This window comes from Ursus arctos, unplaced genomic scaffold, assembly GCF_023065955.2.
Source record: "Ursus arctos isolate Adak ecotype North America unplaced genomic scaffold, UrsArc2.0 scaffold_2, whole genome shotgun sequence".
Taxonomy (NCBI): Eukaryota; Metazoa; Chordata; class Mammalia; order Carnivora; family Ursidae; genus Ursus; species Ursus arctos.
Genome location: NW_026622874.1, coordinates 23,197,031 through 23,210,080, shown reverse-complemented (window position 1 = coordinate 23,210,080; position 13,050 = coordinate 23,197,031).

The following is a 13,050-nucleotide window of genomic DNA, read 5'->3' as shown; positions in this document are numbered from 1 at the left end:
CCCAAAATTTCAAGTTATAAATTAACTTAAGCCAAAGTATTTTTCTATGAAAATATCTTTCCAGTTATTATTGTCACTGCAAAAGCTTAGTTTTGTCTACATAACTGGTAAAATTAATCAACATAACTACAGCAGTATATGCAGGAAAACTATTGTCATTTTGACTTTAAGGCATGCAAAATTTACAGGAGTCTGACATGCTTTTCCACTCACTAAATACTATATGCTGTTACTTTAGATATTCACTGGTACAAACACAGCTAGAAACAAACATGAGGACTAACACTTTGTGACAAGATCCAGAATAATCTCATATTAGATGATCATAAAATGTAGTCACAACATTTTAAAAACCCTCTTTAAACTCATAGATGCATTTGAAAACTTTGAGATAATGCATTTAAAACATCCAGGCTGGCAGCTGAATAGACAAAGCACTCATCATAAGTAAACTCAGACATGAGATAGATGTTAGAACTGGACTGGGGAATAATATATGTGATACATAATATATATAAATATATTTACTTATATTTACCTATATATTTTATATATAAATATACATTTGTATGTATTTGCATATTATATATAAAATATTATATATACCATATATATGAAGTAAATATAGTTTATATATATAAATAAATACAAACAAAAATAAATATATGTATAAGTATATACATATATTTATATATAAGTATATATATATGGAGAGAGAGGAATCATACTACTCAATTTTAAGATTTACTATAAAGTTATAGTAATCAAAATAGTATGGAATTGGCAAAGGAGAGACACATAGATCAATGAAGCAGAAAAACCCTGAAATAGAGTCATTAAAATATAGTCAACTGATTTTTTTAAAAAGATTTTATTCATTTATTTGACAGAGAGAGACAGCCAGGGAGAGAGGGAACACAAGCAGGGGGAGTGGGAGAGGAAGAAGCAGGCTCCCAGCGGAGGAGCCTGATGCGGGACTCGATCCCACAACACCGGGATCACGCCCTGAGCCGAAGGCAGACGCTTAACGACTGAGCCACCCAGGTGCCCCAGTCAACTGACTTTTGACAAGGTGCAAAGTCAACTCAATGGAGAAAGTATAATCTTTCCAACAAATAGTGCTAAAACATTTCAACATACATATGCAGAAAAAAAGGGAAAAAATAACTTTAACACATGCTTCACACCTTATGCAAAAGTCAACTCAAAATGGATCATATACCTGAATGTAAAAAGTAGAACTATCAAGCTTTCAAAAGAAAATACAGAAATATGCATCATCTTGGGTTTGGTAATTAGTTTTTAGATATGACGCCATAAGCACAATTCATAAAAGGAAAAAATTAATAAATTGGACTTACTGAAATTAAAAACTTTGATTTTGAAAAAAAGGTTAAAAGAATGATGAACTATAGAGGTGGAGAAAATATTTGCAAATCATATGTCCAATAAAGGACTTGTAGCCAGAATATAAAGAACTCTTATAACTCAGCAAGAGCACAAATAACCCCATGGGGGGAACAAAAAGAGAGACAAGAGATACTTTCTGAAAGAAAACATACAAATGGAGAAAAGCATATAAAAAGATGTTCTGAGTCATTAATCATTAGGGAAATACAAATGAAAACCGTAATAGATACCTCCATGACAATGGCTAAAAAAATTTTTTAATTGACAATTTCAAATGCTGGTTAAGATGTGGTGCAGCAAGCAGTCTCAATCATTGCTGTGGAAATACAAAATGGTACAGCTAGTTTGGCAGTTTCTCAACAAAGTTGAACATACATTTATCATAGGGTGCAGCAATCCGAGTCCTAGGTAGTTATGAAAGTGAATTGAAAACTTGTAGATACAGAAACCTGTAAATGAACACTTACAGAAGCTTTATTCATAATCACCCAAAACTAGAAGCCACCGAGATGTCCTCAGGAGGTGAACAGATTAACAAACTGTAATATTTCCACACAGTAGAACGCTGCTCAGCAATTTTAAAAACACAAACTATGGATTCACACAACAACAAAGACGAATCTTAAATGCATTTGCTAAGTGAAAGAAGCCAAACCCAAAAGACCACACACTGTATGATTCTATTTATGTGGCCCTTCTGTAAAAAGGCAATACTATAGCGATGGAAAGCCCAGATTAGTGGCTGCCAGGAGCCGGGAAGAGGTCACCTGCAAAGAGAGGGCACAAGGTAGATTATAGGCGGTGGGGATGTTCTGTATGGTCCTGTGGTGGTGGATGCATGACTGCCTGCATTTGTCAACACCCACACAATGGTACGCCTATTCTAACAAGGTGTAATTTATTATAAAACCAAAAGTGAAATATACTGTATGCAAATTTTAAAAATCCATGAGGATGTGGGGGCATCCCAGGATAGAATGCAGACTAACAATCTACCTGTACTACAAACAGACTATCCATCTGTAAAGGATGGGGGGAAAGAGGCCGAGCTAAGTCACTTTGGAAATGTGTTCTGACTGGCTACTGTAAGCTAATGCAAAAGCTATTCTACTATAGGGGTGTAAGTTGGTGACTTTGTTCTCATGGGGTATAAGTCAGCAATTTTGAAACTACTTTGCGTGTATACTAGGGTCAAACAAATAAAGGCTAGAATGAACCCTGTGGTTCTAGATTAAAGTTGATGATATCAGTATGAATTCACTATGTGTGTATTATTACAAGTAGAAAGACATAGAAATAAGTATTAATTTGTGTATATATATATGTCAGCAAACATACATACATTTCCTTGTCTATTTGCCCAAAGGGCCTAGAAGCAATGATACCATATTAGCAATGAGTGCCCAGACCTTGTTTTCTAAGTATCATCTTCCAATAAAAGAAACCAAGGCTCCTGGAAAAAATGGCTGATTCTGTGACTAGGACAAGGAAAATACAAGCCTGAAACTTCTTGTAGTGCCACAAAGGAAGTGCTAATAAATAAATAGAGGGAGGGAGGGGGGAGCGATGGAGAATGGGAAGGGTGGAGGATGGGAGGGATGGGGGCATATTTGGAGGTATCCAAGACCACTAACAAATGCAGTGCTATGCTAGTGGAAGAACTCACAGGAATTAGTTAAACTAATGGCTAAAATCTATTACAATGACACAGTAAAGTTACACAGCAGACCATTAAGAGGGAAAGGCACATTAAGCAGAATCTAGAGAAATCTCTCCATAGACTTTCTCTCCCAGCCCAGGAGGGGGCAAACCAGGTGTGCCCCCTTTTTTGGTAGTGAAAATGCAGTGGCATATGTTTAAATGTTTCTCCTAGTTGAGGGTTTTTATTGCGGGCTAGTAGTGTTGGCATTCTCTGCCTGGCAATTACCACAATCCGAGTATCTCAGAAGGAAGCAGGTGTTCAGTGCCTTCAGTGGGCAAAACAACCGCAGCCGTGTAGAGAACTTTTCTTATCAGGGTGCGGAACTTTTCACAAGCCAAGTTCCCAGATGCCAGCCAAGGACAACCTTGCAGGCAGACCCTTCTAAATACAGCAGCCTCTGACCTATGTTAACTCTTTCCTCTACAGGGCATATCAAAAGGACACAGGAACCAACCTAAAACTACTCCCAAGGCCAAAACTGGAACAATCCAAACAACAAAGTAAGTAATTACAGCATTGGATTGTAATTCAAAGAATAAAATAAATATCAATGAGTCTCTACTGATATTAAGTGAAGAAAACAAACAAATAAATTAGTGGTGGCAGGGTGTGTGTGGCAGGAATCAAATCTCTCTTACAGAAGAACTTCAGATAATAAATGTAGAAGGAATCAGGGATATTGAAAATAACCATCAGCACACCACAGTGATAACTGCTGCAGTCAAGATCCCCTAAAATTAGAAACAGAATATTTGCATGGCCTCAAAGTACCTCACCAAAAAATATTTATTAGTTATTGTGATGGGTGAAATGTTTAAGTGTCCACAAATTCTTTGATAATCATCTTTCTGGGAGGTGAAGCTTAATTCCCTTTTCCTTGAATGTGGATTAGACTTAATGATTTGTCCTAACAAACAGCATGGGAAGAGAAAAATAGTAACTTTACAGTAGAGAAGCCTGGCAGACACCATTTTAACCAAATGACCAAAGTTAACATCATCAGGAATAAGTCATATTGATATCATGTACCCCTGATATGTTGTGATGAAAAGGGCACTTCACCTCTGTGATATAATTTCCTCAAATCCATAAGCTCAGTCTAGTCATGAGAAAATATCAGAAAAACCTCAATTCGGGTATATTCTACAAAATATCTGACCAATATTCTTCAAAATTGTCAAAATCATAAACAATAAGGAAAGACAGAGAAACTATCATGGATTGAAGGGCACTTAAATGCAATGACTAAATGTAAAACGGACTGGGTTTCAGAGCCAAAAGAGGTCATTAATGGAAAAACTGGTGAGATCAGAGTGAAGTCTGTGGTTTAGTTAATAGTATTGTACCCATGTTAGTTTCACAGTGTCAGTCTTGTACTGTGGTTATATGACAGGTTAACATTAGGGGAAACTGGATGAAGGATATCCATGAGCTCTCTGCACTGTATTTGCAACTCTCCTATAGATCTAAAGTTATTTAAAAAGCAAACAAATTTTTTTAAGCATTTAGACTAGCACACACTAGTTGTTAGCTGTTAGCTTCTCTTAGTTAATTTACTTGATAATCGTCCCCAGAGGGCGATAATGCTAGGAAATCTCTCATTGCCTCTATTCTAAATAAAGCGTGTTACTAAGGATGAGTGATTTTAGTGGCATTCATAAGCCTGGGAAATTTCATGGCCCTTTAAACGAACAATATCACGATGGAAAGTTACTAGGCAGACAGTTCTAAAAATTAGTATTTGGTCAATTTTTGAGTAGCTGAGGTACTTTGGTTTTATTGTCCAATCTGTGGAGACTGGTTTCCAGAGTGCCAACCCGGCTGGGCAAGGACAGGATGTGGACTGTGACCACTCAGGCAAGATGAGGTAGCTACACACGGCCCCCTAGCAGGCAGTAACCCTACCGCCCAGCTACCCAGGCCTGTGTTCTTGCGGCTGTTTGGAAGTCTATGACTGGGGATGCAGGAATCAAATCAGCACTAAAGCCAGAAATACCTAAAAACGGGACAGTGTGAAAGTGTGGCAAGTGTGGGCCTTACTGCTGGTCCTGAGGTCTCTAGATATTACTTGAACAGTGGTCAAGGGAGAGGCTGGTGAAGAGTAAAGGGGTAGCTTTGGAATATGGGCTTATTGTAGGCTGTATTGTATTCCTACCTGTGCTTCATCCTACAGTAAAATGCTTCTTTTTCCCTATTGGAAAAGAGCTTTGTAGTTTTACCCTGGCTAAACTCCTTGCTTGGTGGCTTTTGTAAAGCTCCCGTGAAGTAGTTTTTGCTCATTATTTATGTTCTTACCTACTTCCAGAAGGGATCTAAGATGGCTTATTCACCAAACAATTTTGCTAACCCTAGGCCTCCATTCTTTTCCAGACCATCTGTTCCTCTTCACCATGAAGTCATAGTACTAAATTTGTGACAGTACAATAATTTCCATGGTAACAGGATGTGGTCTTCACCACTGAATCCTGATTTCACTCTGACCAAGATCAAGCAGCAGGAGGACTGGGGAGTATATGCTGACATTTTCTATTTCTTATTCAAGTTTAGTTTCTCTGAAATTCTTACTTCTGATTCTAACATCTTAAACTCAGCCTGGATGTGTGTTTTTGCATAGTTTACATATGAACCATTTGTCCAGTAAATGATTAGATATGCAAGTCAAAAAGTTATAAGCTGAGAAGTGTCACACAAACCTACACACGCACACACACACACACACACACACACACACACACACACGATATATAAACTTGCGTGAAGGTGGGATGATTAGCAAAGTCCTGGTTTGTAGAGAAGAAAAGAGAACACGGAATCCATTTAAAAGACATGAAACTTCTAAGCTAAGAAATCTGCTCTGATGACTGTGATAAGCAGTGGGAGGCAGATGACCTAGTTCCTACTCAATGGTTTCCTTATCTTGCTTAGCACAAGAAAGACATAAAAGGGTCTTCCCCTGTGAGCTCAGACCATCTGAGCAGAGGGTGATAGATAGGCAGCTTTACTCACATGAATGACCAATACCTGGATATTCTGTCCATTTGTTTTAATCTCACACAGCTCAGTTACACAATTTTTCAAGAACTTCTTAGAATACCATTTGCTATGCTATGGAACTAAGTAAAGGGCATGAACTTTTAAGGGAACTAGTTATTGGAAATCAGAAAAAAAATACCTGATTGGTGCATTAATCTAGCAATCTTACAGGACACTGTAATGGGCAAGGACTGTTGGGCATATTACATAACATATTATATATATGATATACATATGTGTTATATATTATATATTATGTATGTATATAACAGAGAAAGAGTGTAACGTGTAAGAATATTCCCTCCACTTCTGTTCTCTCCCAGCTTCCTTGCTGAGTTGATGGGGTAAGTGGGGGAAAGTAATGGCGGAAAAAAAGTGATAAGGGAATAGAAAGAACTGGAGAAGCTAAAGTGATTTACATTAATTTTTAAAAAGATAAGAAATTACCCACAGTGGATAAGATAAGGAAGGAAGAGGAAGGGGACGGAGGAAGTAGGGTAGTGAGAGATGAGGGAATGATTGAAAAGCAAAGAAGGGGTATTTGGACAGCAGCTGCTCTGTGGTGTGGGGCTTTGGGGAAATAAATAAGGATTTTAACTAAGTTCTAGTTATGTGGTGTGATTCACTACTTTGCTACTTCTTCAAGACTTCAGTGAAGATAAATGATCTTCCGAAAGCTCTTTAAAGGTGGATTTGTGATTATTCTTTTGAATGAGATGAAATGTTCAGATGAGCATTAGGGCTGGAATAAGCCCCCGTTTGGTTTTACTAACATATAATGAGACTGTCTTGTGGCGCGTAATCAGTGGTACCACCATCTCCTGCTATCCCCTACCCTTGGAGAATATGTTGGCCAGAGATGGGTACCATTCTAATGTCCTGGTTTCTAACTCTATTGAAATTTAATTATAGCTTTAAAGAATTTGGAATTTAGTGAATCAAACATGGAAAGGTAGAAAAGTCACTATTATTGCTTTAGGGAGGCCTAAGGCCAAGCCCTAGACCCACTTTTTGAGGCCTAAGAGAAGGCAAGACCAGATTACAGAGAACATCATGACACCTGGGGGACAGGATGACACTGACAGGGAGATACAGCATTCAGGTCTGCTCCTATTTGATGCAGATCTCTCTGAGTCTTGCTACAGATTGCAATTGCTTCAGAAAATGCAGAGCCTCCTGCTGATACTCATGCCTAGGGGTATGGTAACAAGTGGTGAAAGACCTTGCGTGAAGGTCATCATTACTTTTGATGTCATCACCATTTCCCAAGTATGAACATCATAATGGAGGATGTGTAATGATTCAGGGGAGGGTAAGTTAGACAAGATGAAGGTGATTATAAGGATAGAAACAGAGACCGGGAGAAAAGTAGGAAGGATCAGCTCTTCCCAAGTGTCCTATATAACATTAGTCTATAATGTGCGCTGTGATTTTAAAAAAGGGTTCTGTGGGAAGAGAATTTTGAGCACATTGCATAATATTTTTTTTTCTTTTGGGGAAATATATACTTGCATGTTATAGGCTCTGAGAAGTCTCACAAAGAAGAAAAATATCCTGCTTAAACTATTGTTACCAAAACTTATTTAATCATGAAATATATTATGTTGGCAACATCTATAAAGAGCCAAAGAGGCTAGCATTATTCAGGACATACATTGATTAATATTGGGGTAGATGATGTATATAAAACCGTTTTATAACAGGTTATATTACTATTACAGCTTAAAAGAAATACTGAGGGACATAAGTCTACTGTCAACCTATACTCGATTACTGTGACTTTTGACCTTCCCATAATTTCCGTGTAGGGCTTCACCCTACTATACAGCCAGACATTATTTCATAAAAACTAGGTGAGGTTTGTATTTGGCACTCCATAAAGATGCATGCTTTTCTCAGTCTCTCCCAAATGTTCAGTTCTTTCATTATGCCTGTTACTATGCAGGAACTCTCATGTGGCAAATCTCAAGGGTGTGATCCTTTGCAGGGTTGCATGCAGAGTTTTTTAACTCCCTCCCACCAAAACCAACCTTATTCCCCAGTTAACTTTCTGCTAAAGAGAACCTGTGAATAAACCCATCTTGTTACCAGGTTAGCCAGGTTACATATGTGCAGCGTATGTAACAGGGGCTTGCTGAAAATATGCCTTTACCCTAAAAAAGAAAGTTCAAGGTAGGGGTTTTCAGAATTGGAGCAAGTTAGCAGGAGGAAATGTTTTGGGGTAGATGGATCTTTAAAGATCCATAGATTTTACCACTTGAGAGTCACTTCTTGTCTTTACATGAAGGGGACTCAATCTGTAGGATGATGCTCTACTTGACGGAGTTATACTTGGGGCACCAGGGTGGCTCAGTTGGTTACATATCTGACTCTTGATCTCAGCTCAGGTCTTGATCTCAGGGTCCTGAGTTCAGACCCTGCATTAGGCTCTGTGCTGTGTGTGGAGCCTACTTAAAAAAAAAAAAAAAAAAATGAAGAAGCCATGCTAGACTGTGTGGTGTATTTCTTTACAGTAGTCCTAGAATTGCTGGTGCAATGTTTCATATGTAACATCAAGCATGGGGGAGTGTCTATTTACATTTAATGAATAAATAAATGGCTATCTGCATGGCTGGGGAGTTTAGGTTTTAATTTTTATTTTTTAATAGATAATGCATTCACATGTTAGAAAATGCAAAGGGTACCAAAGAGTATATCATTAAAAGTATATTTCTGTCCTTTTCCTGTCCCTCAGTGATCCTATTTTCTTCTCTAAGGACAATCACTATTACTAATTTCTTAAATATCCTTCCATGATATTCTGTGTATTTACAAACATACACATATATTCATTTTTCACACAGATGAAAGATGGCTACCACAATGTGAGGAAACCTAAACCACACAGAGAAGTCATGTGTAGGTACTCCAGACTACAGTTCCAGGAGAGTCCAGCCTTTGTCACTGTAGCCTAGACATAGGAGTGGGGAAAAAAAAACAAAAACAAAAAACCAACCTAGTCATTCACAAGACTACCAGCTGTTCAATTTTTTTCATCTGACACCCTGAATATAATGAAGCCAAGTGAAGCTATCCCTGAATTTCTATCATACAAAATCTGTTAAATATAACAAAATGGTAACATTTCACGCCACTACGGTTTGGAGTGACTTGTTACACAGCAACATATAAACAGAATACACTAAGGATGTACCTAATTAGCAATGTCAGAAAGACAGAATAAAAGGTATGGTAAAAGTAATATCTGGGGCGATTGTACTGAGGATTTTCTAAAGTTCTTGAAATGAAAGCACATATTAGGTGAAAAACAATGAAAATAAAATTCATACCTAGATGTGCTATAGTGAAGATGACTAACATTGAGGATAAAGAGACAATTTCAAAATCCACCAAAGAGAAAATGTAGATTACCCATAAAAGAATGACAATTAGATGCCAGAATTCTCTTCAATAACAACAAATGCCAGAGGCCACCGTGGAAATATCTCCAAAGCACTGAGGAGAAAATAACTGGCATCACAGATTTCTATACTTAGCTAAGCTATAAATTAAGAATAATGATGAAATACAGAATTTTTCTTACAAAGTTGAGTTTACCAACCTCAAATTTTTACTTAATGAGGGGCGCCTGGGTAGCGCAGTCGTTAAAGCGTCTGCCTTCGGCTCAGGGCGTGATCCTGGCGTACCGGGATCGAGTCCCACATCAGGCTCCTCTGCTATGAGCCTGCTTCTTCCTCTCCCACTCCCCATGCTGTGTTCCCTCTCTCGCTGGCTGTCTCTCTCTGTCAAATAAATAAATAAAATCTTTAAAAAAAAATTTTTACTTAATGAATTAATAGAGCATGTATATCAGCAGAAAGAAAAGTGAATTCACAATGAAAGTGTGGTATTAAACAAATGTTAAGTACAAAAATTGAGAAATCAGATAGATAAATCTAATTATACATTGATTGCATGGTACCCCTTTTTTTTTTTTTAAAGATTTTCTTTATTTAAGAGACAGAAAGAGAGTGAGAGAGATAGCATAAGTGGGGGGATGGGGAGAGGGAGAGGAAGAAGCAGACTCCCCGCTGAGCAGGGAACCTGAGACAGGAGACTCTACCCCAGGACTCCAAGATCATTACCTGAGCTGAGGGCAGACATTCAACTGACTGAGCCACCCAGGTACCCCTATATAGTACCTGTTTTATGTTATGTTCTGATAAATATGTAACTAAAACTTTGATACCAGTAACTGCCCAATACATTTAATAGCTAAAATTCAGTCTTGGGGCGCCTGGGTGGCACAGCGGTTAAGCGTCTGCCTTCGGCTCAGGGCGTGATCCCAGCATTCTGGGATCGAGCCCCACATCAGGCTCCTCTGCTATGAGCCTGCTTCTTCCTCTCCCACTCCCCCTGCTTGTTTCCCTCTCTCGCTGGCTGTCTCTATCTCTGTCGAATAAATAAAATCAAATCTTTAAAAAATAAAAAAATAAAAAAATAAAAAATAAATAAAAAATAAAAAAATAAAAATAAATAAAATTCAGTCTTATTTGAACAGGATAGTTGTATTTAAAAAACTATAAAGTCTTCATTTAAAAATTTAAGAGTAGCTGCTTATAGCACAGACAAAATATAAACTGTAGTTTCCAAATCAGCAGAGGAAAAGAAAAGGAATAAAAAAATGTTTTCTATCTAACAAAGGCAGGAAACACAAACAAACACAAAAAGGTAAGAAGAAAGCATTGTAAACAGGAAATCAAAAGTACATGGTAGCAATGACAGAGAATTTTAAATAGATCATATTCATATGAATTCAGCTTCCTAGTTAATAGAGAGACTGTCAGGATTAAAAAACAAAAACCCATGTACATGCTGTTTACAAAAGATCTGCCAGAAATAAAATAACAGAAAGGTTGAAAATAAAGAAAAAGTTACAGTGAGCAAATGTTAACCAAAAGAAAGTTGGGGTAGAATATCAGTATCAGAATAGTTTAAAGCAAAAAAGTATTAATAAATAGATATCATATAATGATCAAAAATTACATTAAAAATGAAAAAAGTTAAAAAATGATAAAAAAAATCACCAAGAAGTTCTATCCAGCTAACCCTATAACCATGAAATTTTTAAAAAGCAACAGAATCAAAGGGAAAAAAATAGATGAACAAGTATATCGGGAACTTTAAATATATCTTTGTTAGAAACTAACAGATCAATTAAACAAAAATTAAGTGGAAGGGTCCACTATGTTTTTTGTATTGATTTGCCTTGGTGTGCAAATTGTAATTTGCAGTTTATTAAAGTGGTAGCTTTATCTTTCTACCTTCTCCATGTCAATTAGTGTAGCCCTCATGTAGATCCCAAGACTTCCAGCCCCTACCCCCAGTCCAGCACTAGCTGTCTCAGGGCTCCTGTTCCTCAGGGATATTGGGGAAGAGAGCCCGAAGGCAAACTGGCACAAGTCTTGATTTCTCTGCTTCTTTCCACTACCAGGGACAAGCAGCGGGTGGTGTGTTTATTCATTTGTTCACTTTGTTTTTTAAACTCTAGCTCAGGGTGCAAGTCATAGCTACTCCCAAATCCCAGTTTCACTGTGAGTCTGACTTAAAGGGCCATACTCTGTATGGGGTGCCATTGCTCTCCATTACTCCGAAGGATTCAAAGTCCTAGCCAACTTCTACCTGCTTTCAGAGCCACATCAAGGCCACAGCTGTATCCTCACTAACCCAGTTGTGTTGCTCATTCAATCCTGATGTCCAGAGATAATGATCTTGTTAATGAACCCAGAGATGTCTTTTAATTTAAAAAAAAAAAAGTTTTTATGATTGAAGTTTTTGAGGAAGATGTAGATATTCAAAGCACGAGCTCACAACACTATTTTAGCTATTTTCCTGTGCCATTGTGGATGCCATTGTGGTCTTGCTACTTTCTTTGGCTTTATATAGTAATGGGGATTGAGGTTTTTATTCTATTCCCTAATGCCAGAAAATGATTTAGAATATCTATAAATCTCCTCAGGGCTTCTGATTTCAGGTGGGAGGCAGAGTACAAAGTCTCCTTGTTTCTTGCTCTTCTCTCTGATTTTCTGTATACAATTAGAGGAATTTTTTAAAAAATATATTATGGTGTTGAAAGCCTTAGTCTTAAATCATCAGTCTTTGTCCTGGATTCTTCAGTCTACGTGACTTTGTAACCTAAGTTTTGAAATCTATAGGGGCATGAGATAAGAGAGATAGGGATGAGAGTAGTGGGAGGGAAACCCCACAATTACAATCTCATTATTATTCTACCAGAAAAGAGATTTCCCCTTTCTGTCTTTGTGTCCTGAAAATCTATCTTCTCCAGTTTCCTCAGAAGCCATGCTCCTGTCTGCTTGGCCTCTGTTATCTATTAGTTTTCTATCCTGGATCCTTTCTTGCGGAAATCTTTCACCTCTTTATAAGATAAAACTTCTCCTAGCTCTCTCATTTTCATAGGCAAGCTTTCTGAAAATCCTCAAGTAACTTCAATTACCATCTGCATGCTGATGAGTCCTAATCTACAACTCTGGCTCAGATTTCTCGCAAATTCTCCAGATCCACAAGACTTTTTCAACCCCAGACAACTCAAGTTCAACTTGTCTAAAACGAATTCTTATCTTCACATCTATACATCTCTCCAACTAATTTCTTATGTGTTCTATTTCCATTCAGTTTCCCAAGCAGAAACCTGGAAGGCTCCTTGATTTCTTCCCCTCCCTCACTCACATCCAATAAGTGGCTAAATCTTGTCATTATATTTCCATTTAAGGAATGTTTATAGCCAATCATTATTAGGTATCACTAGAGCAATAGCGATATAATGAATCAAAGATGAGGTTAGGCAGTAAAATAAAATATATATATATATATATCATTAGATTCAAGGTAAAAAAAATAGTTTCAGT